The sequence below is a fragment of the Centruroides vittatus genome, unplaced genomic scaffold (assembly GCF_030686945.1).
Source record: "Centruroides vittatus isolate TY-2023 unplaced genomic scaffold, ASM3068694v2 contig_1012, whole genome shotgun sequence".
In the NCBI taxonomy this organism is placed as follows: Eukaryota; Metazoa; Arthropoda; class Arachnida; order Scorpiones; family Buthidae; genus Centruroides; species Centruroides vittatus.
The window spans coordinates 1,103,339-1,129,638 of record NW_027120659.1 but is presented as its reverse complement, the minus strand read 5'-3'; positions in this window follow the sequence as shown (position 1 = coordinate 1,129,638).

Here is a 26,300-nt window from a genome sequence, read left to right as displayed (position 1 = left end):
CATAGGCTATATTAAAAATTGATGCTGGAACAGGTTTGTCTTTAAATATTTTACAATAATCCAGTTTAAGATCGATAAATGAACAAATTTATTACTGATTATATCCATTGTCTGACTAAACAAAAGGCGAGAAATCTAGGTGTTCGCATATTGTTTATGTACACATGTCGGATGATGCAAAATAAAATGGCACCAACAGACTAGTTCGTGTCTACTAGCAAATGAAATGTAACGATGTTTACATATTCACATAATCTGTCGGCCAGTGACGCGTTATCCTATGGACAAGAAAGGAAATTGCCTGGGGCTCCCGCCAACAGGAGACCCCAAACCAATCTTTTATAAGAAAATATCTCTCCAAAAAATTCCCCCTAATAAAAATCTCTGAAGTCAACAATGCACATGGAAATTCATATTTTCCTGGGTACCATGAAGCTATGACGCTGTCGACCCTCGAAAAGACATCTCCTAATTGCTTATTGTAGCAAAAATGAAAGGCTTAACTCGTGACAACCAAGGTGACAACCAAGATGACAACGATTAATGGCGCCCGACCCTGACACATGCTTCTTGTTATTTCTGTAATATACAATTACATAACAGATTAAGTAGATTCATAAATCGTTAAAGACATTAATGTAATTAAACTTTCAAGGCAAATCGCTTTAATTTTTCCTTGTTCGTGATCGTAACTTACAAGTACTTTCAAATGAAGAATTTGTCAACTGTCTTTTTTCCTATTAAGGAATTTTCAGTGATTAGATCCGAGAAGAACATCAACTAAATCTGTAGATAAATAGAAACAAAGAAAGGAAGTTAGTGGCTATTATCTACGTGTTTTATATATAAAGAATAAATTATTTTTCGTGCACGAGCAACTCAGTCATGTACAAGTCTTATAAGTACAGTATTTGTATGGTCATTACAGTGTTAATATGTAAATAATCCTGGTAAAAAGATATAATTATGCAAGTCATAACATAGAAATCCTACTATACTCCGACTTAGTTGTATTGTTGATGATATAGAAAACGAAATGTCCTTTATACATACGTAAATAGTTTTATCTTGTTTACTAAATCTCCTGTAACCTGGTCTATAATTAAGTAGTTATTGAGTACAAAATAAATAAAAAGATATAAACGATATGACAATATGACATCTTGTCACTTGTAATCCAGTTTCTTCGACTGTTCTTATCTGCAAAAGTTTCGTAAATTTCCTTTACACGATTATTCCAATTAATATTCCAATTAAATTACAAAATTTTGGTAGTTTTTACGGATATTTTAACATTTAGCATATAAAAAAATAATAGAACAAACGTCACTGTTCTTGTCAGGTGTGTGCGAATAGTGTTTGTGTTGTAAGCAAAACGTGAAACAGATGTATCGTGTCACATATTCGACACTTCTTTCATATTAAAATGAAACTATTTCACATATACTATAAGAGTAGAATCAATAAACATTTTATTAATAATTATATTCAAAGTTAAAGGTCTTTCCAGTAGATGTTTATATCATTTTCTGCACTGAATAACAGGAAAATGTACTCTCAAACTATACTCGAATTACTCGTTTTGCATGGTCTTTAATTGTTACAAATCACTTCGGATGACGCAGGTTGCACTTGGCTGCAGTCCCAAAATATATTGTACATTCGCTATATGAAGGAAATAAGCTTACTCTAAAGACATTTATTTTACAACCAAGGCCAATAGAGTTATTTTACTACGCTTTCAATTTTTGATTATTATCGATCTAGGAACGAAACTCATGAGTTAATCTCATAAATAATCGATTTAAAATTACTAAAAATAACTTGTAAAATGAGGCAGTTACGAAATGGTTCCACAATTGACAATGTGACAACTCGAGTTATCAATTGTAGAATTATTTCGTCATTATGAACTTGTTTTTTTAATATAATTTCTTCAAATTTTAGGCTTAAAACAAGATCATTTTTGTAGCTAAATCAGTGGCGCGTTACAGCTTCACGAAGCCCTGGCGAATTTGAATTAGGGGAGCTCCATGTATACAGTAGTGTTGACTTCAGAAAGTTTCCTTCTGGTGAATTTTTTGAGGAAATATTTTCTCTTAAAATTTGGGGCTCCTGTTGCTGGGTCCCCAAGCAATTGCCCTTTTTGACCATAGGATAACGCGCCACCGAGTCAAATAAATGAATATAGCGCACCTCCGCTTCAAGAGACACAGCTAAAAAATATATAGGGCTATATAAGTTTCTAGAAAAATGCAAGAAAAAATTGTTCTTAAACATAATAACAAACGTTATATTTCATTTTTTATTATTATTATTATTTGTTTACTATTTAAAAAAACTAGGAAAAATTTTAATTAAATTAATTTTTCCTCAATTTTTTAATAAATGATCTTTCTTTTTTAAAAAAAAATCCGTTAACGTGTCAACACTTTATACAACAAATTTAAAAATATAATTACTGTACTTTCCATTGTTGTTTAACGTATAATAGTAACATTTCCTCATTTAAATCTTTATTAAATTTATTGTTTTAAAACTTCAAAAAGTTTATTCGTCGGACAAATTACTAAAAAGTTCTTAAAAAAGAGAGAAAAATGATAAAAATAGCTTATGTTATTGTTAAGAAAAAGTTATTTCCGTTTAAAATCGTTGACGTAAAATGGACGAGGTATACACATACGTTACTTGGAAGCGATTCAAGAATGACAGACGAAAAAAATTTCATAATGTATAGTACTTTCCCAAATTAAAGATGTTAAAAATTTCCATAAATACTTTATTATTGTAACAATTTATAACATGTACTAAATTTAATTATTTAATTAGCATAATTCCCCCAATAATATATACCGTAGAAAGTATATTTTTTGAACAGAATGTATACAAAACAACCTCTGACAACGGCCGTTTATTTTAATGTTCCCATCAGTGGCCGTTGTTGGTAGGTTTGACTACACAATTATTGCTTATTTTAAATGTTATGGTGATTATATGAAAATTATTAATAGTCCACAAGCTCACAATATATAATTATTTGCCACTGTTTTTGGTATATTTGTGGTTTCGTTATGATAGATTCTTAAAATGAACCGTCGCTAGGCGAGCCGTCGTAATTCGAACCCTGATTCCCCACAAGACGAATTTTGGCGCTTTACCTGATGACATAACAACTGTACAGTACATTGTCTAAAGTATCATCTGCTTGGTCTTGACAGAAATTACTATTTATTAATTCCGAACGATTGAAATTTCCTATTTCGGCCATATTATTAGTGACGTCACTCAGAAAGTCACACTGGTCGGAGCGGTATTTAAAAAAATGGAGTAATTGTCGTAACAATTGTCATTCGTGTTTACGAGACCGCACTGGCGAAAACGAGTTTTCTACGAACGAGATTATCGTGACGTCAGCAGTCGAGCGCCAAAACTTCCCTAAGGATTCAATGTCGGATTCCTAGAAACGTAGTTCGAATTATTGTGAGATGCCTAATAAAAAATATGTCACTCAAATATGACATTTAAATGATAATAAAAAATGTTGTATCGGTCTTAAAGCTGGATTTGTTGTATTTGTAGCTACAACAAACTGAATTTATGTAATATCTTATATAACTATATAATAATAACTACTTGTTGGCTATTTAATAACAGTTTATATACTATTTACGTCATTACGTGTGTCATTATTAATGTTTCAAGTTAATTATATGTTTTAAAGCAAAAGACAAGCTAGGCGTTGAAATTAAATTATAAAATTTCACTTTACATGAGTGTAATTCTCAAATTGAAATTTAAATAACTGTTGTTAATGCATTCTTCATAGTGTTTAAAACTGTCAAAAGCTTTCACAATTAGCTATAATTAAGGATTTCGAAATGTTTTCGATTGCTCGCAACTATTGCCAGAGCTGAGAGACTGTATGGGGGCGCGAGAAAAAAGGGTGCCCCTTTAGCCTTCACTTCTTTTTCCGTTTCCTTTATTTATTTATTTATTTATTGAACAAATGTAAAATTCATCAATAAAGATTACTTTTTTAAAATAAAAATAACTAATTTTATAGGGGTAGGAGCCACTATAAAATTAGCACGGGTCCCGGTAAAACCTTCGAGTCCTTCTGCCTCCTAACCACATTTCCTCCATTGTATCTGATCCGCCAATATTGTAATTTTTCCATACTTCTCACACGCACCATACAGTGAAACCTGCTAACGTGACCACCTGAATAAGGTGACCATTTTGAGCTGGTCCCTTCAGCGGTCACATTAGAAGGTTTCACGGTATCCTTACAAAGAAACAAAGAAATTTACTTTAAAAAACGACCTCTCAGGCCCCTATAGGATAGGGACTCTGTAGCTATAGCAACGTCTTTTTCCCCTTTCGTCAGAGCTGACTACCACCCTAAGTTTTTTCTGTTCCCGAAAAAAAATCTCCAGCATCCTTCTCAATGGCCATAACTATTGATAAACAGTCATTTTTTTTAACGAAAAATTCAGTGATTTTAATTACAATAGACTAACATTCCATTAAAAATTGAATTATTATACCTTTTAAATAGAAAATTAAGTAATTATATCAGAAATTATAAATGAAAATCCATATTTATTTTCCGAGTAACTGTAAGGTTAACTATTAGTCTAAAGTGACAGAACCTTGTACAAGTTTAACGACCCAACATAAAAGCAATGTTACATAAAGATAAAAACTTGATAATCCAGGTAGGAAAAGAGAATTTACTGGACTTTATAAGAAGTAAATTGCATCCTTCAAGGACATCGCCTACTTTTATTACTTTAAAACCTCGGAAAAGTTATCCGGATTTTTTAATATTACTCATTACTTTCACTTGAAATAAGTAAAACTTAATTCAGAATTGATAAAGCCTTAGTAATATTTTATTTAAGAATGAATAATCCGAAAATACCCAATGCCATATTTAAATAAAGCAATTATCATAACAAGTTGGAAGTTTTTATAGATGTATTTCCTGATACTAGTATGGCATCTTACACAATTTAAGTGTTTAAAATGGACGAAACGATGCTGGTTCGTAGACTTGATTATAACCCATATCTTCGTTTTTGTTCTGAGAATAAATCATTCTAAGTAAAAGAGAATTAAAGTTAGAAAATGAGAGTGAGGTCACAATATAGAGTAGACGTATTGTATTCAAGTTTACTAGCGATAAGTAAATTATATCGTTTGGTAACTTATATAGAAAAAAGCCAATTCTAATTATAAGTGAAAGGAATTTATAAAAAGATCAAATAAACAATATAAAATCAGTCTAACCGCTAGTAACGGCGGCCATTTTTTCCATCAGTGGCCGTGGTCAGAGGTTTTGCTACGTAATTATTGCTTATTTTAAAAGAAGTTATTTCATTTTTATGTTAAAATTTAAACATTTTTTGATTAATATATACTGTTAAATCCTTTAAAACTGGACTATATTTAGTAGATCCACACGATCCGATTGGTTTCTGGAAAACGTCGCTAAGCGAGCCGTCGTAAGTCGAGCTTTGATTTCCCGTAGATTCAATATGGTAAGTTGACAGTCAAAAACAGTTTCAATTGTACAAAACTACAGTGAAATAGCTAATAAAAATATATGGCATTTAAAAACAGAATTTTTCGTAAATTATAACAGAAAATTTTCTATCGGTCGTAAAACGAACGGTCGTAAAGCGAAACTACTGCATTTAGAACGAGAATAATTGTTTTAAGTATTGTTAATATTAGTCTTAATTTGTGATGCAAATTGTGAAATGAAATCACGTGAAATGTTTGCTTTTATATAAATAGAGCTGAATTTGTAATTTTTATTATATTTTCTATTAAAAATTTTGAAATGTAAAAAAATATGAATGTTTTATTAATTGTATATTCGAGGAAAAAGTATACACAGAAACTTTATTTTTGGGGAAGGTTACTTTCTGAAAAACTGCCATGAATATAGAAACCGCGAATACGGAAAGAAAAATACTGAAAATAATTGGAGAAGTGAAGGCTAGAGGATTAAAAGTTATATATGATTAGAAAACAAGAATGTATTTTTCCTAGTGCATTTCTAATCTCCGTTTTCCTCCCCTAATGTATCTTTTGGTACACTCATTCACCATGAACAATAACAATTAAATTTCCTACCTGTAAATGATTTGGTACTTTAACCTTGTCTACGAAGGACATAAGCTTTGGTTTATATATATATATTGCTACTGGAATCCTTTTGTTTAGATGACATTCCTGATTTGTAAGGAAAAAGGAAATCTGCACACTTAATTTACTATAACGTTATCTGCGAATATACATTAAATTTATAAGTTTATTTATGTGGAATATTTATATATAAATCTATTTTCATATGTAAATAGTTATTACAATGAGGTCTACAACAAAGTAATAATTATTTATGTTAACTAATAACTAAGTGATGTATATTTTTATTATTCTATCTACAAGTATTCTATGTAAATAAATTAAGGAGTAATTTAAAAGACTTTTTTTCTTAACTCTTTCTGCCCTGTGGACACTAAGAAGATTTCATTTAGCAAGCCCATTATGGGTGCGGCCAGGCCTACAATGGGACTGCCCGGTGAGGGACGGGGCACCGCATAATCGGACGGACCACCCCTGAGAATGCGTGGAAATTTTTTCATCCGTCCGGATTCGAACCCGGATTCCCCAGAGCGGTCTTGATTTCTAGACCATCCGGCCGTCGATTTAAAAGACCCTTGAAGTGACAAAATAGAGACGAATGACTTAATAGGCTAATAATTAAGTCATTCGTCTCCGTATCGTTGATATTTAATTATTATTATTTTTTTTAATGATTATGAATCTGAATGATAAATTTGCAATAGACACAACTTATAATTCAAACTAAAAAAGTGACACTAGTAATAGAATATTCTTGTCTTAAATCATATCGCAATTTAAATAAATTTTTTTGGGGCTGCAATTTGAAAAAATTGTGTCCCAAATTCCCACTGTCGTCCATCTGTCCGTCTGTCTGTCTTTCCTTAATCTCGAGAACGGAATTATCTGCTCGATTAATTTTTTAAAAGAAGCCACAATATTAAAAACTTCGAAAACTTTTATAAAAAGTATAAAGGTTTTTCACAAACTAAAATATATATTACAGAACTGTTATTTTGGCATTCAAATCTAATTTTTATCGCTGCCATTTAACACAACGATTGACATTTCATAAGAAATTTTTGGTTATAGTTGAATCTTTAATATTATTTTCAGAGAAATCTGTTGTGAAAACAATAAGAGCGATATATATATTTTAAAAATAAGAAAGTAAGTTTCCAATTATCTTTGTTTGCGGAAATATGCGTTGGAAATTCCCGTTTTAACAATAGTTGGAACCATACTTCTTTGATTAGAACCACAACGAATTTTGCGTACTGTTTTAATATAAGGAAAACAATATTAATGAATTTAGTAGAATAATCTTCTAAATATAATTATAAACATTTTGTAAGACGTACAGTATATTTAGTCCACGTGAAATATTTCCAAATCCACATACAGTACACTTGAAACATTTAATAATGTATAGTAAACAAGCCTACATGTAACTACATGCAAATTTGTTTGTATACAGTAGCAAATATTACATGTATCTGTACGTGTAGTGTCTTAAGTTGTACACTGTTTAGATGTTGTTATTTTCTTCTATTGTTTTATAGAATGAGAAAATAATGATTCTTAATTGAAAATGAAACTTTTATGTACAAGGTCGACCTTAAGCGGTAGGCTCGGCTTCAGGAAGCCACGCGTTAGGATTAGCTTATAACTTCCGCGAAAAGAGGAAATTTTTCACTATAAACAGAAAATTGTTATTTTATATTGTGATAAACTACAGATTTTAACGTTAGCAACATTGGAAACAGTGTAAATTTTCTTTCGGTTTACTTTTTAATTGTTATTTGTTTTAGTTATCTCAATCGAGTCCCGCATTTTCTATGCTTCCCCCTTAGCAATTTATCCATAAGCAATAAACTTCAGACTATATTACGTATTTGCTAAGTAGGTAACAAATAAACTGAGCAGTAAAGTGCCCGATTTCGATTCGAATTCGAATCTGAATCCTACAGAGAGGCAGGCAGGCATTCTCCACGCCATCGTTTATCTTTGAATATCAAGATTACAAAGCAATAAGGAATTTTCAAATAATGTAAAAACTATTTGGTACTTGTATTTTACAATGGATTCCTAAGAAGAAAATACGTCGTTATTAAATCAATATTTAGTTAAGTTTCGTAGTACAAATATTGTAGACTATTGTGTAAAATTCGCAATATCTGTATAACAACTTGCAGGATGATAGCAAAAATATTTTGTTGATAAAAGAAAAGACATTATGTGGGTAAAGACAAGTTTAAGTTTAGCTTGTTGTAAAGAGAAATAAATTATCGTAAATTAAAAACTAAATTAAACACTAACAGAAAATAATTATGTAGGATGTAAAATGTCAAAGTCTACGTCTTTTTGTTTTTCGTTTTAGCTAAGTATTATTAAATAAAAGTTTAGTAGGAAGGGCACCGAGCTATAAATGATAAGTCTGTTGAAAAATGGTTAACAAATGAGCCATTTTTAGTAAAACTGCGCAGAAAAGATATGAGTAATAAAGCTTTTCCTTTATATTCTCAAAGTTTATTCTAGATTCAAGGTAGATTCTCCCTTGTTACCGGTCTTTCTTTTCGATTATTATTTTAACAAAGGAGAGATATATACAAGTGGATATTCTGTTCTTTTTATCGAAAAATTTCCTTTATCGAAGTAATTGCTAAATTTAACTTACGATTTAAGTTGGATACACGTGTTCTACGCCATGAGAATCGTGTTTTCATTCTATCGCGTGACTCACTACGTCACACAAAAATACTTCATTTACGAAGTATAATTATCATCATACAATAAGAGAGTATAAAGTTACTTTAGAGCAAAAATAATGATGACGGAACGATTAATTTTACGTCAAGTTTGATAAAATATGGGAATTTTTTGTCAAAAATAGGACGCGGATATGGGATTTTTTTTAAAATACACGTGGAATTAGTGTTTCACGTGTATTTAAAAATTTTCATGACGCATTTCATCAAAGTGTAGAATGCTTTCGCCTGTGTTGAAAACAAAAAGTAAAGCAAATTGATTATCGAATGACCTAGAAACATAATTCACTATATGTATGTATGTATGTATATATGTAATATATATATATATTATATATATATATATATATATATATACATTATTTCAAGCAAGTTTTTAATTGTAACGAGCCATTACTTATTGTGACATCATCACAATGCCCGGCTGCAACTTTTAATCGTGTTTTAATAGTAAAAATCACGTGACTTCTGGTGCAAACTGGAAGTTCTTACATAGTTAATCGGGGTCACCATACCCCAAGCTTTCCATATCTCGTCTCGATCATAAATAAATATTTTCATCTATTCACTATATAGACAATGTAAAATAATTGCCACTATTGTAAAGTCATGTTAGCGAGCAAATAGATTATCGCTTAACGTTTGATGACCTTCATTTATAAACAACTTACTAGTTTTAATATTTTGTAACCAAATCATTCGCGACAATTATATAACAGAGAAGGAAAGATTTATGGTGTAAATATAGAATGGAATTCGTGACACGAAATAATGTGGTTTCATACGTACTCGAGACCTTTGAAAATAAATACAATTAAATATATAACCTGAAAGAAATATAGGCCTATATTTTATTGTATATATAATAATTAAATCTGGTATTAGGTTTTCTAATTTTCTCATTTCTAAATATAATATTTAACGTCTTTATTGTAGATATGCCCAATTACAGTATTCATCTTCTGGACTTTGTAGTTGTTTTGTATTTTTATTTTTGAACATCCCGAAAGTTTGTCCTCGTCGGAAAGTATGATTTATAAATATTTACCTTCAGGCTAATATAATAAAATTAATATATGTTACGATATAAACTTGAAGATGTAGGCTGTTCTCAGAAATAATTTCCTACTAAATTGCTATAGGCCACTATATGTCATGTTCTACAACAAACTTAACAAGCAACTTATATAACATCACATTAACACAAATAAACGTTAGAATTTTGTCGACAATATTTTTTGTTTAGTTTCCCCCCTTTTCGTCCTATGTGCACTAATAAGTCCTTTTTTTAGACATATATATCTGTAATGAGTTCATTTAAGTCCATAATGGAAATGGCGCAGCTTGGCCTATGTGGCCCTTACGCCAAAAAACACCAACCGACTAACCGTAACCGTAATGAAGCCCCCAACGAATGGAGCTAAATCCACAATGGATACAATTTAGGCCGAAGTCACGAGAGATAGAACTCGACGTATTCGAGATGGATCGCCCATAAAAAATTCCCGACGCCCTCCACCCGAACTCGAACACATGAAAACCGAATGTTTTTTTATTTCTTGACGTTTCAAAGCGTCCTGAGTCCAAAAATGTAAAAGTTGGGGGAGGTCGCTATACTTTCCCTCAGTTATCTATAACAGGGCCAGCAAGGTAAAAAGAGTCCATGAGTTCGATATACAAAGGTAGTGACAATGATCATACTCTTTGATGCGAGAGCGCACCTAACAGTATTTGGGCTTAGGGGTCAAAGACGAAAACAGTATTGCGGAAAATAAGCGCGAAAAACGAACAAAACACAAGAACAAAGCAATTGCCATCGATTGTTTTGTTCTTGAATCGTGTCTACTTCAATTCTATCGCGCAATGTCCTATTACTCTGGTGTATACAGTAGTAGACTGTGCTGTATAACACGAGAGTTTATTTTCATGTTATTTTATCATGTATGGGTGTACATGATAAACAATTTTATAGTATTTGTATAACAAGCTTTTAAAGTAGTTTAGAGAACTATTGAATACATTAAGATAAAATTCAATGAACACGCTCCAATTATCAAAATGTCTTTTTAGGAATAAAATATCTGTAAATAGGTTTAAAAAGTTGTAAAATAAAATTTTTCATAAAAATATTTATAGTTATGATGAGAAATAAAATAAAATATGCTTTTGTTGATAGGGAATTACTTCCCAAAATTTAATTATTTGTGCGATTTAAAGATATTTAACTGTAAATTATATTAATAAATATGGAATTTTTAATTTTCTGGCTCTTTACGCTCTGTGGACACTAAGAGGTTTGGCCAGGACCATTTTCAGGTTCTACTTTCTGAAAAATAGAATAAAAATTAGCTGAATAGTTTACTACATAAAGATTAAAAAAACAACTGTAATTTTTATAAATACTTTATATATTTATAATTTAATTAATGGAGAAACTTCGTGAGAAAAACAGCAATTTTGAAATTTTGTATTAATATTATGTAATGAAGAATGCACTGTAGAATTAAATACAAAATATTACTTTCCCGGCTGTTATATAAAAAAAGAGCGAAAGTATGGCGATCGGTCAAAAAAATGGCCCAGAAGATTTTTACATTTTCGGACTCGGAGACATTCAAACGTTGAGAAATCCAGAAAATATTTGAGTCTTTCTTCTGTATGTATGAATGTTAGTGTGAGGGGGACACGATTTTGTTTATCCAATTTGAAGCTTAATAACTCCTGTGCATTTTATCGAAAATTTCTGAAATTTTTCAGGGAGACTATTAAATTTTGATGGTTAAAGGTCATGAGGTAGGGAGACAGATAATTTTGGAATAGAATCTACATTTACAATCTAATAACAATTAAGCTCGACTACCTGAATACAGTTATGAAACAATATCAGGAAAGGTTCCTTAAAGAAACCATTAATTTGTATTGTGCAACACAAGTCAAATTATATACTACTGTATATTTTTTAATTTAACTTTCCTTGCTTGGGTATAATGTTTTATTTCTTTTTGTACTGTACATTATGTTTTCAAAAAACAATAGTCTTACTCCTACTCGAATTGTTTTTGGCATGGAATCTCGTAGAATTCTCGCAAGTGACATGTCAGTCGACTTCCTGATAAGATGGTTGATAGGCTATAACATTGTATATATGACATTTATCATACCCTGGGATGAAGCATTAAAAAAAGAACTTCGGGAAAAGGCAGGAGTTTCGCAAGGGCTTAAAGGCGCCACCTGCATCTAAGTGTAAACTTCGTGAGATCATAGAAGGGAACATACCGAAATATGTTCCCTTCTATGATCTCAAGGAACATATTCTAACATACCGGAGTATGTTAGAATATACGGATAGTATTTTACTTCTGTAATGATTATTTCAAATTACTCTAGAAAATTGATTTTACTTTACTGTGAAAATTACTTGAACAATATAAAATTGATTAAAGTTGTAACAAAACAAAGAATTTATTTCTAATACCCACAATAAAATTAATTGTTGTTGGTATTAAAAATAAATTCATATAAAATTTTAAAGTTAATTAGATAAGTTTTAATAGGAATGACATTTTCAAAAACATAAATTTCTTTTTAAATCAATTACTCTTTTGTTTAGAAGGCGATATTTTAAATTTATATTTAATTTTAAAGTATGCATACTTTGTAGTTTCTAATGTATAATATGCAATTTATGACAGTTTCTTCAGTTTTATGCAGTTATTTCCGAGAAAAACAGGATTAATGGTACTTTGAAAAGAACTTCTGTTTTAAGTGTTGATGTAATTTTCATGCATTATCAACGAATTTATTACTTTTTGAAAGTTCTAAAAAGTCTTAATGGAAGGCCAAAATGGTTTAAACCTATTAATATATCCATTGATACCAATCAAATCATGTCATATAGTAACTGGAAATAAATATTATGGTGTTGCAACTTGGTATAACTCAAATTTGTTTTCTACAGATCTTTGGACAGCATTTAAAATAGTATAAACAAAAAGTTATTCGAAATTTATCCTTAGGCGAATCAGGTACTTCATTTTTCTTTTCGTGTTGAAATGGCGTACTTTTTTCTCCTCTGAGGAATTGCTGCGATTGTTTTCAATGTTATTTCTCCATCAATTTCTTGAGAAAGATCTGCTGCTGTTTTGAGCAAACATTCGTGATAAACATCGGTACGATATTTAGAAATATGTTTATTACTTTCCCGCCTGTTATATATAAGAAATGGAATGTAAGTAAGGCAATCGTTCAAAAAATGATCCCCAAGATTTTTGCATTTTTCGGTGTTTCGGTGTTCATTCCTGCATATGTAGATTTTTTTTTCGTGTGTAGGTAGATGGATGGCACAATTTTGTTTAACCACTTCGAAGCTTAATAAATCATGTGCTTTTTGTCGAAAATTTCTAAAATTTTGCAGGGAAGTTTGTGTTATGAGGATTGATACTATTAAATTTTGGTGGTTAAAGGTCGAGGAGGTGGAAAGATAGAGGGGAGTCATGTCATCAACACTTTGTCGGAAAAGCAAAAAATTTATAAATTGCTTGTACAGTACCAAAAATTAAAAAAATAAAAAAAAACGATTGTATATGAATTCACTTTTGCGGCATCATTTATTATTAAATTTAAGCTACTTGCAGTGCAAGGCACATAAAAAGCACGAGGACTCATAGCTAAAATTAACATTTGTATTCTACTCTTCTTTCTCTTTATGCTTGCACCATTGTCGTAACCTTGTTCTCTTACGTTGCAAAATACCCGCAACATAATATTTACGCTTGCCTATTTAAACTTTTCACTCTCGTAATTTATACAATGTCTCAAAGACCTTCTCCCGTAGTATCAAGAACATCAAAACATGATTAAAAAACATGTTCTATTTCAATATTATCTTCTGTACATCTTCTCACGAAGGACATCAAGTCATTTTTTCCATTTTTGTTACGTCCGGAGTGTAACCTAACAATATTTTCTCAATGGTGACTTTACCCAAAAAAGTATAATTTTTTATATTTAATATTAATTTTATATAAATTTTATTTTAGTAAATGAGGAAAGACCGCTGTTTGCATGTTATGAGACAATTGATTGATTTAGTTAATAAACTAAATATTGACGTTAAACTCTAGTTTTAAAATGTTTTAACATTAAAAATATTAACTTTTTTTTTCTATCTATAAATAAGTTTGTATTATACAAATGTTTAGTCCTTTATTTTTATATTGATAGAATTTCAGATTAATGCTGTCTTCGTCCATTGTAACCGTTTTATGTATCTGTGGTTCTCAATCTCTCTTGTGGCCTCTCTCGAAGGCTTTGCTTAGCTCTGTGGCACCACTCATCTTCTACTTTGTAAAATTGGCACTACTTCCTTATAATTACAGCCACAGTTCCTGTAGTTTCTAATCTTTCATATCTTTTCTGTGGCATCCTGACACGTTGAATGGTCCTCGTTGAGAAGCACTGGTCTATTTGATATTTTAAGCCAGTGTTTCTCAATCCGTATGCCGCAACACACAAGTGTGTCACGATAGTGCCTCGGGTTTGTCGAGGAAATAATAAATAATAAATTTTTGAGAATTTTGAATAAGTTATTTTCAAACTTTCATTTATCTTCACTAAAATGCCGATTGTTGCAAAATTTGCGGTATCGGTATATCTTCTCCTCTCACAAAAGTCGTCTACGTCTATGCATATGCCTGAGCTAAATTTCGTTACTTTATCTTTAACCCACCCTGAAATACACGCCAATACATATAAGCATATCCACGAAATTTTTCTTTTTATTTATTTTTTTGATTCAAGAAGTTTCAAAACGTCGAGATTTGAAAAAACCCGGAGGGTCAAATCTGACACGATTCCGATACTTTCCCGTGTTATATGCATAACAGCCGGGAAAGTAACATGTACTAGCATCTGCCGAAAACAATAATAATAAGGGAATTCCCTTTGAATCTGTATATTTGTGTCATTCTAAATATCTGAAAAACAACATAATAAGATTACGTAAAAGAAATATAAATAAGATAAAGTACTTTAACAGAATTTCTTAATCGGTAGGTAGCGACCTCCGATATGATCACGTATCGTTTTCCTGGATAATTTCGCTGTCTTCCAGTAATTAAAAGTAGATCGAGGATTAAACAAGGTTAAGAAATATTTTCATTAGTTATCTGTAAATGATTACTCAAGCTCAGGCTTGAGTAATCATTTACAGATAATTAATAATAACGAATTGATTTTCAGTAGGGGAAGGTGGTGCAAGATGGGGCCATGGGGTAAGACGGGGACGTCTGTTTATTCGTGGTTAACGCGCTTTCATCTAGCTGTTATTTGGGGAACTAAATGTCAGCCTCAAAAGGGATCACGGGACAAGAGAACGTCCGAATCGCTCTCTTTGTTTGGAAGTAAGACAGTTTTCCATGTTTCAGCAATACTTCATCTAATTTTACGCCCGCTACAAAGTTTCTACAAAATAAGTATTATTGTGAACTTATACGTTACCTTTTAGATGAAAATATGGTATTCGAAGTAACCTTTAAGACTGAAATTGTTTAGTTTTGAAGTAAAGTTGACTCGTGTTTGCAGTCAGTATGAAAAATGCACGTTGGGGCAAGTGCCCAAGGTTGGCCACGAATTCTGCTGCTGGCTAGAGGCACCGCAATATAGTGCAGTGAATTAGTTTTAAATTCGTTGTCATTGATAATTCTATATCACCTTTTCGAATATATAAAATAATAATTTTAAAAATGATCTTTTTATAGAAAATGAAATATTCCACTTTTAAATCATATCTAACTGTAATAAATTTATACAGTATATACTGTATTACTTTATTATTTATGTTTTTACGTTTTATTTTATTTATGAAAACATTTTTTAAATTTAAACACTATTTTAACAAGAAATAAAATGTGAGATAACAATCGAAATAAAAATTTTTTTCCACGAAAAAAATATCGTCTGCTTACAAAATAGCGAACTGAGCATGCGCGAAGTGACTGTCGTCTGGTAAAGTAAATACGAGTAAGTTCAAACTTTTATATTTAATTATTCGGAAAATAATAACAAATGTAGCTGTTGTGATAAATGGGCACTCTGTTCTTGTGCTATTGAAGAAAACGACAGTTTAACCATTTTAATTTGTCCTTCTTGTATATAAAAATAATATATCCATCTTATTCTGTGGGTGGGGCAAGATGGTGCATTTACATGTAATTTTAAAATATTAAATTTTCTTGCTTTTAAAAACGTTTTTCAAAAATTAAATTTTGTATTATATATTACCAAATGTAGTTGCTGAGAATAAAAAAAAATTATTGTTCTCGTTAAAGTAGTTGCCACCTTATGACTTTTCAAATTTCAACATCCTCACTCTGTCCCGCCTTCCCCTATTTTAAACTTTGTTTTTTTCAGTAGGATTGACAGTAATAAGGCATCAACAGATAATTCACAATAAATTACGAACTATTTTTCTATATTAGTGAGGTTGAAGCCGAAGTTCAGCGCCGCTTTCCTGTAAGCCAAGAAGTTTGACAATGGCGTTTGGAATGTCGATCATGATTTTACTGACTTTCCAAACACCATTGTCAAACTTCTAGTCTTACAGGAAAGCGGCGCCGAACGTCCGACGTACACGTTTACGCGTTTAAAACTTTGGCCTCAACCTCGCTAATGTTCCATCGTTGGCTTACGTATAAATATTTAAATATCTATAGAAAATTATTTGCATACTTAATAATTGAAAATTCTTTTTCTTTAAATATGTTAGTTTGAAATTTAAAATATAAATCTTATATATAAAATTCTCGTGTCACAATGTTAGTTACCGTACTCCTCCGAAACGGCTTTACCGATTTTTACCAAATTTGATATGCATATTCAGTAGGTCTGAGAATCGGCTACTATCTATTTTTCATACCCCTACACCATCTCCCCCCTTTCAAAAATATATTTATATATAAATTAAGGCTTTTATGTCCAACAGATGGCGCTACCTTCCGACGAACTAAGTTTGCTTTTCTGTCAGGCATTATGCTTTTCTGTGAGAATGGACTGAAGCAGATCATTTTCTATCTATCTATATAAATAATATATAACGTTCGTTTGTTCTTTTCTATGTTATTTATATTAGTTTTAGTTTACGTTGTTTAGCATCGCGCGTGAGTTCTTTTGTATTTTATTTAAATTTGAAATTGGTTATTCGGAACAGTATTCGAATGTTGTTAGCCTGACGATGGCCATGGAATGGGCCGAAAACGTTTGTTTATGATTAAAGTTAAAGGTTCTCAGCATCAAGGTGTTGTTGTCTTACAGTGTAATAGAGTCTGAGTGAGGTTAGGAGAATAACTATTAATTATTCCTATTTTATTAAAATTATTACTTAATATAAATATTAATATAAATAAAATATAACGTTCGTTTGTTCCTACCGATTCCTTTGAAATTTTGACACAACGTTGCATTCGAATACGCACGTGTTTTTATATAATATACATGTCGAAATTCCCCCCAGTGGGGGGAGATGGACGGGATTAAGGCTTACCGTGAAGAACTCGGCGTCTATTATACTATTTTACATGCGTTTTTTGCGTTTTTAATTGCGTTTTAATAGGTTACGTCAACAGAATATACACTAAAAAGGTATTTTTCGATATTCCCCAGCGGGAAAAGTGACGGGATTAAGGCTTACTGTGAAGAACTCGGCTTTTATTATACTATTTTAGATGCGTTTTTGATTGCGTTTTAATAGGGTACGTCAAGAGAATATACACTAAGAAGGAATTTTTTGAAATTTCCCCCACGGGGGAAGTGTTATACATTTATAATAGATACATTTTGAGCTTCACAATATCGTTAGTTTGAAATATATATATATATATATTAAAGATATACTGGTAAAAGTATACTAATATCGTTAATTTATGTAATTATTGTTAATAATCTAACGATTATGTTTTATAATCAATATTAATTATTTCATGCATATTAGTTAGAAAATATCAGTGCACTCCCCTCAACTCTATGTACAAATTTCACTTTTTCTGCATGTTCTTCGGGAAAATGCCTATTTTCCTTCCATGAAGACAAATAATAATTTCAGATCTTCGACTACAGTAAGGAGGAAATTAAAATGTTTTTTTTTCGTTAAAACTAAATAAAATACAAGAGAAATACCAGAGAAAAACTGTCTCTTCAGACTTTACAAGTGATTGTGATTAAAAACTATTCATAGAACACAGAAATCAGGACAAGGTTATTTTAATTTTTACACTTCATCATACAATTATAATTATAAGTTATTATTCAATGCATTTCGCCGTAGTGACAATGCTTCCGCTTTTTCAGTGACAATGCAATTCTATCCACCTGCAGTGTATTTATATTAATAGTTTACAAATCTTTCCAACACGCTTCAACATTAATGCCATTATTCACTTTAATATTACCGTTTTTACATTTTTCTTATTTATGAAGTGGAAGAGGCAGAGAGCTTTTTCTCGGTAGTTTAAATAAAAGTACTTCCAACTCCATTGAAAAGGTTTTAAACTATTATCATTTTTATTACAATTGCTTTTCTTTCATTCCAAACCGAATTATCATATGTTTTCAAATTTGAATTTCAGGGAAACTACATCATACTCATTAATCAGTCATCATGCTGAAGCCCTGACAGAACAATAAATTAATTAATAAAACAAGTAATTAACAGAGAATATTAATTAACTTTAATAATATTAAAGCTATAATTGTTTTTTAACACCTAAATAGGGGCAAGTTTCCTATAAAAGTCCTATCGGGAGGCTTTTCCCCTGGCAGATCACCCACTTGCCGTAACCAAATAAACCAAATCAAACCAAAAAATGTTTGTAAAGAGCATTTTTGAATTTACAAATCGTATTTAAAATGACGGTTTGGAAAAAAGGCTCTAAATTCGATCCCTCGAATATAAATGAGATTTTATAAAAAAGAAGAAAGAAAACGAGTTATAGCATAAAATGATTTATTTAAACATGTTTATGCAATAAGGAATGAAAATGTTTATTTACAAAAATCGCAATTCATTTGTCTTTGCACCCGAACATTCTACATGGATCCAATCAGTGCAATGCACGCATCTCACTCACAGTTCACCTTGGTAATCTGGAGACCATTTTCCGCCACAAAACCTGCAGACAGCATTATTTTTCCATGCGATAATCCCATTGAAGTAAGTTTTTGAACCCGAAACATATTTACAGGTTTATTTCATTTCGTATGTTTTCATAGAATCTAAGGGTTTAGCTATGGATTCCGAGGCCATGCTAGTTTCTTTTTTCTTCCCACCGTCTGTCATTATTTTCAATCTAAACATAAACAATACCCAATTAGTCGAACTCGAAATAATATTTTAAAAAGTGGAAATACTTTTGGGGCAAATTGGATTTGATTTCGCTGAAATGTTTGTTGGCATTGGTGCAAGGACGCAGGAAAAGGAAATGTTTTGGAACAATGAGGAATGACTCGGCAATTATTGTATGTCAGAAACGGTTAACAAAGAGCATAATCCGTTAATTTTATTCTACTACTACATATCAGTTAATGAGAAACGAACTCTTACCTGTTTAGAAGTGAAGCGGTGGCACCACAAAGTCACGTTTCGACGATTTCGTGAATAGTAAGAATGAAAATCCATACAATTCTCACAGACGAAAAACCCGAACCGAGTAATAACGATAAGTTCGAAAAATAATGCGTTTTAAAGTTACGGATTTTAGGAAATGATTCAAGCCAATGAGTGGTAACCATGAACATAATAGCTACAGCATGCAAACAGTATTTGGACGTTAGTGATGTCGTAGGGAAAGGTTCCGGAAATGCTCTTATTCTCACGATAGCTTTCCAGTATTGATTCATAAAATCATTATTTTATTTATACATAAAAATATAATTTATGCTATAGAAAAGACTGCTAAACGAAGTTACGAGGTAAAACCACTCTTACTAAAACTTCCACTTTCAATTAAGTCCTTTTCTGCCCTGTATGTAATGAACATTATATGGATCCACCCGATGAAGACTAAATCCAACGTTCAAATTGTTTTTCATGGTGGCGTGAACAATACACTTCTTTGACAGAACGGATCAGTTTCACTCTTATTTTTGTGGACTGTGCACTCTTATCCCGTTCTTCTAAATTAATGATAATAGGCTATAACCTTTATATTGAAAAATAGGTTAAGTGATTCTGTAAATTGGAATGCTCTCGAATTTGAAAAAATAGGCTCTAAATAAAATTTTATACGAAAGTGAAGGAAAAGCATCCAGAATATCTTTTCCTTTTACAATCATGTTGCATTTCCATTCAATAGAAATCATCACTTTTTATTTTACTTTTTCCATCACCGACTCGATTAAATATCAACAGTATTCCGTCTTAAACTCTTAATTTTTCCTAATTTCTTCTAATAGGCTATCTTTCTTTTAACATACTGCAAGGTATTATCGAGTATTCGTGTTTTTTCCAGGTCATCAATCTCCAAGGCTAATGCCTTCCCAATGTAGTGATTTCTTCCAGGTCATTATTAGGAAACATTAATCCTCTAAATGATTCTCTTATAGGCTACGGATCAAAAATCTGCTTACCTTTGGTGGATTTCTTGCAACTCTATTCCTAAGTAAAATAAATAAGTACAGTAGGTCTACGTAATATATTCTACTTTTATATAAATTTGCCTTTTATGAACTAGTTTAAAATACTCTAGGTGATTGAATATAATAGATAACAGTAATCGAATGTTTATTATTGGTATTATTGTATTCATTATGATGAAACTACTTCAAATTCACGATTAGAGGGACAATGCAACACGTAGGCGAACTGCCAAAGGAGTGACTCTCGAGAGGACAGTCCGTAGGAAATTGGCTCTTATTTAGATGTTAAACATACGAAGAAAACCAGAAACCCAAGTACGAACCCTGGACAAACTACCAGTGCTCGGGGATTTTATCCACTGGGCCATCGATGAGCGAATTTATAACAAGAAATGCAACACATTTCTCCAAATACATGTTCAACATTCTTTACAAGTAATTCTTTTCCTTAACGCTTCCAATTTCTAGTTTAGTTAAGAATTTTCTTACGTAAAAAAAATTATCAATAGTAATAATTATTTAAATTTTTCGATATGAGTCTTACAAAAATAATTTCATTATCTCTTCTTCATTTAATGTAAAACAGTAAAAAGCAAACCCGCTAGAATATTAATGTTTAACAACGTTACAGGCATTAAAATTTCCCAATTACTTTAATTGATGATACATAAAATGACTTTCAAATTACATCTTATTTCTCAAATAATCCATTTTCGTATTATGAATTTTTGATTATTTAAAAAACGATAATTTTCATTCCAGTAATCACAAAGATTATTTTACACGATATTCTACTCTGGTGACCTTCAGCCATTGATATTGGATAGGGACATAATCCCGGATCTATGATGATTAATAAACATATTTAAAAAAAAACAAACACTAGCGATATTTCAAAATATCCAAAGAAATTCAAATTTCCTGTATCTAAAATACCAAAAAATCAAATATTTCATATCGCATCAACTCGATGTAATTTCTTAGGTGTATAAAAAAGGCAATTACTTTCATTTATTATTACTTTATATGGTTGAAAAGAATTGTCTTGATGTAATTGACACATCAAGGCCATTCGAAAGGCCATCGTCCTCAGCTGATTTACAAATGCCTTCTTTGTCGTCCATTTAAATGAAAAAAGAATATATTATTTACAATAATGATTAAGAACGTCTTCACTCGTGATAATTATCTTATTAACGAAGAAAAATTAAAAAGTAAGCTTCAGAAAAATATCCTTTTTTCTTTGAACCAAAAGAATTTTAAGTTATCGGCCACGTACACGTAGAAGCTGTCCATAAATTAGGTATCGCAGATATGGTTGTGTGGGTATGAAGGTAATCGTTACAAGAAGATGGAGACTGTTTACAAGAAACGTTACGTAACCCTAGGTTAAAAGAATAATTCATTTTGTTTCTGAAGTGTTGTATAGCAAATTATATCACTGCGTTGTACATCACACGTACAATTAATAAAATAATATAACGTTCAACTCCGTGCTGTGTATTATTCCTTAGTACAAGAGGGTCGATTGAGGATAGGCTTTACGTAATTTCGGGGGTTGTTCATGTGTTATTCACTGTTACGGAGCGTAACAGAGAATGGGAGTTGAAAAGTACAAATATAGGATTACGTAATTTACGGACAATCCCTTATTAAACTCCCAGCCTACCTCCTAGATCTGGGTTCGATCGGGTATAGGATACGGGAATGGTTTCGATATCTCTCTCGTATTGATAGATATTCGGGAACTCTGGCAATAAAACAAAATTGTATTCGGCTCTATAACATTAATTTGTTTGGTATCTTGCGTCTACAAAATCCATACCGGTTTTTTGTTTCTATTAACGTAATTTCTCAAGCGCATTTCCTACAAAATATGTTGTCAGTTCTATCTTAAACAACTGACTACTACTACTTCTTCTTCTTTGTTCCAGTTTATATGGAGATTTTAGTTTGTTGGCTAACTGACTATTTCCCAGCTCTGTTATATATAACAAAGGGAAAGGAAAAAATGACCCCATCCCGCAAGATTTTTACATTTTTGGACTCGGGGACCTTGAAACGTCGAGAAATGCAACAAAAAAAAAATCTGGGGTCTTTTATGTATATGGATGTTAGGGTGTATATTTTTGTGTTTGCGTTCACCCACCTCGAAGCATAATAACTCCCGTGCTTTGGCCAAAATTTCTGAAATTTTGAAGGGAGATTTGTGTGTTGGGGGATTGATGCTATTAAATTTTGGTAGTTAAAGGTCAAAGGGTGGAGAGAATAGGGGGTCGTGTGTCGTATCTTGAGTGGGGTCGGACTTAAAATGAAGATTTTGTTATTAGCATTTACAATTTTTTTAATACTCAAAATTAAGCTTTTTACCATTTTTATAATATTTAATTATATAAAAAGTTTCTAAATAAAATTACTGTATCCTAACAGATAGCGCCACACGCAATTTTAAATGTTGCTGGGAAAGTTAAGCAACTCGTTGCTGGATATTTTAATATAATACGATTTGGTTTTATATCTATTTTCATGTATTGCGCCGGAAATCATTTTTTATTTCAAATATTTTTAGCATTTCTGGCCTAATTTGTACGTGGCAAGACAAACATTAGTTATTTAAAAGTTTATGAATATAATTTATATTGTAATAATTGAATAATTTATCAGATATTTTAATCGTCTAACTTTTTTTTAAGATTACTTTTAAGTATAAAATTATTTAAATTGGGGGGTAAATTTTAAATATTCCTGTGTCGAACTCCTAAACGTACAAAATACTAAAGTTTTATTTATGAATAGTCTTCCGTTCTTCTGATATATGCCAGGTCGATTATGGCGTAATGATTGCATCTTCCTTCGTTTCGTAACAGTGGCTGTGAACTATAAGAAATTTATATAGCCATTACTGAAAGACAAAGGAATTGAATAACAAAGAAATGACGTCCGTTATTTTATGTTTAAAATGTCAAATATACACTCAATTAATATCGGATGAAATCAAACAATGGCTTTGCAACCGGAATTCGATTTTCGCTCCTGGCTGTCTGTCCTTTTTCCTCTTTTCACTGGACCTACCTCTTAATATTTATAGATTGAGAAGAGTATTAGCAAACAACACTCGATTCGATGGTATGCCAGTCTTTTTCAAACGTATAATTTATGATTACGGTTAAAGAAAACGGGAAATCCCCATATATTCAAAAGTATGGCATAACAAACGAGGATAATAGGTAAAATATTTGCGCGTAATTACATTCAATGACTACGTTTGAATAAAATTTAAATATGCAGGATATTTAAACAAAAGTCTTTATAGTTATAGTATTTACTTTAAATTTTAACGTTTGAATGAAAAATTCAAATTTAAATAGAATGTTATACGGAATTCCCTATCAGTACAATACAACATACCATATTGGATGATGATGTAATAAAATAAAACTAGAATGAAATGACAAAGATCTGGATAATTAATACAATAAATGTGCATTTATTTAAAATTAAATACAAATTAATGCGTAAATTCAAAGTTCTTCTTGTACTTTTTTAACTGGATTTCCTGTGAAAAGAATGTTATGAAAATTACATCGCAAATATTAAAATGTTAATCACAAATAATTAAAGAATTGATTTTAATAATGCAATCTCGTATGGTAGAATTCGTTATTCTGAAATTATCCCAATAATATTGAGGAATCGTCGATGTTTATTCATTATCATTCATCAATTAATCTGATTAATTTGAGTCAGAAATAGGACGAGGTCAATTCTGCACTTGGATCGTATACATAAATTAAGATTTGCGCAAATTGAGAACATGTAATTCCTTAGAAATACATTAAAATTCGGAAAGGATATTTTCTGCGAACACACGAATTATTTTTCGGGATATCTGTGCACGATAACCCGAAAAACTGATGATTAAAGAGAACTTGTTTAATAAATTAAGACATAGTCGCTCTGGAAACATTTTTTACTTCCCTAGACGATCTCCATTTTTTTCCTTTTGTTCTAGAACAATTTTTCTCTTAGATGACCGGACCTTTCTTTAGAGGCTACTCAGCCATCCAATATTAAAAAATACGGTACAAAAATGTAGCACGAAAAATGGTACAAAAAGGTGCACGAAAATTTAACATCCGACGTACTTCAAAAAACTTAAAATGAAAAATCGTCGCCAGAGGGACCGAGTCAACTAAATCTACATTTTCCAGCGCATTTTTTGAGTGGATAAAGGCCCGAACTCCCGAATGGACATGGATGTAAGAAAAGACGTCGTAAGATCCCATTTTCCAATTTTTAAGAAAATTTTATAATTTTAATTGGATTAACCCTGTTTTAAAGAACTTTTTTTAATATTGGATGGCTGAGTAGCCTCTAAAGAGAGGTCCGGTCATCTAAGAGAAAAATTGTTCTAGAACAAAAGGAAAAAAATGGAGATCGTCTAGGGAAGTAAAAAATGTTTCCAGAGCGACTATGTCTTAATTTATTAAACAAAAATTTAACATCCGACGTACTTCAAAAAAAAAAAAAAAAATAAAGAGAACTTTTTATGCCCAAGGAAAAAAAATTAATTATATTCGAAATTTTTTCAAATTCAGCTGAAAACAATATAGGTGTTTTGTTAATATATCCTACGATTTGATTTAAATCGGTTTCTTGAGTTTAACAATGAATTTTTGTATTTTTTTTTTACACTATAAACAATCAATAGCATGTTATACCGTAGTAAATAAAAAACATTTGACCAATTCTAGATCCCTAAATGAGTTTTTATCTATTGTTAGGGTCAATCTTCATTTTTTCTCAATTATAAATGGAACTAATTCAAATCTAAAGTGCGCTAATTATTATCCAATATAATTTATTATAAAAATGTATTTAAGTATAGAATGTGTGTGATAAAATGGTCCCGAAATGCATTTTCCCTAGCTTAAGTTTAAATTTAAGGAAAGTATAATAAAATTGCCCTTTTTTCTGTGCATAATTTTCATTTACATTTGGTTATTTCTGTAAAATTTAATTATAAAAAAATTATAGACGAATACTTAAAAGTATCTGAGTAAAGAAAATTAAGGAGAAACATTTATTGAGTCAATGTCAAACTTGCTTTTAATCCTATTTTTCATTATAAATAGAAAATTCTAGTTAGGAAAATTATTACTTAAGCATTTTTTATAAAGACAAAAACTCATGTAGAATCATCACTAACAAAATAATAAAGTATCCTATTGGGATGGTCAGTTATAGAGCATATCGGAGTATTGATAATAAAGCCACTAGAAAAGAAAAACCCAGTTGTGTTTTACTTCACTAATAGTAATAAGATATACAGTACATCTGCAATTATCCTAACTATATTAGTAGGATAATTTTAAAAAATGTTCAAAAAATCCAATTTACATTACCTCATCAAGAGGAGGTAAATGTTAATATTGTCAGAAGTAATTATAATTCCCCAGCGTAGGACTTTAAATGTCTGTGTTGGCAGGAGAAATTATAAATAAACATGAATTTTTGAGATGCAAAATGAAGAAAATTGGGCAATTTTAATATCAGCATGTGGATGAAAAACAGACAAGAAACCTGCATTGAATACAACAGAATAGGCTTGGAAATGAAATAATTTAATACAAATCTTGAGAAAGCAAAAAGTTTCTGCATGCAGTTTTCAATAAAATCAGTAATTTATCATATAAGCAAAGCAGGTAAGCAGTAAGCCCTTTATAAGCAGATAAAACTGTTTATTAATTATAGGTATATTTCTTTTAT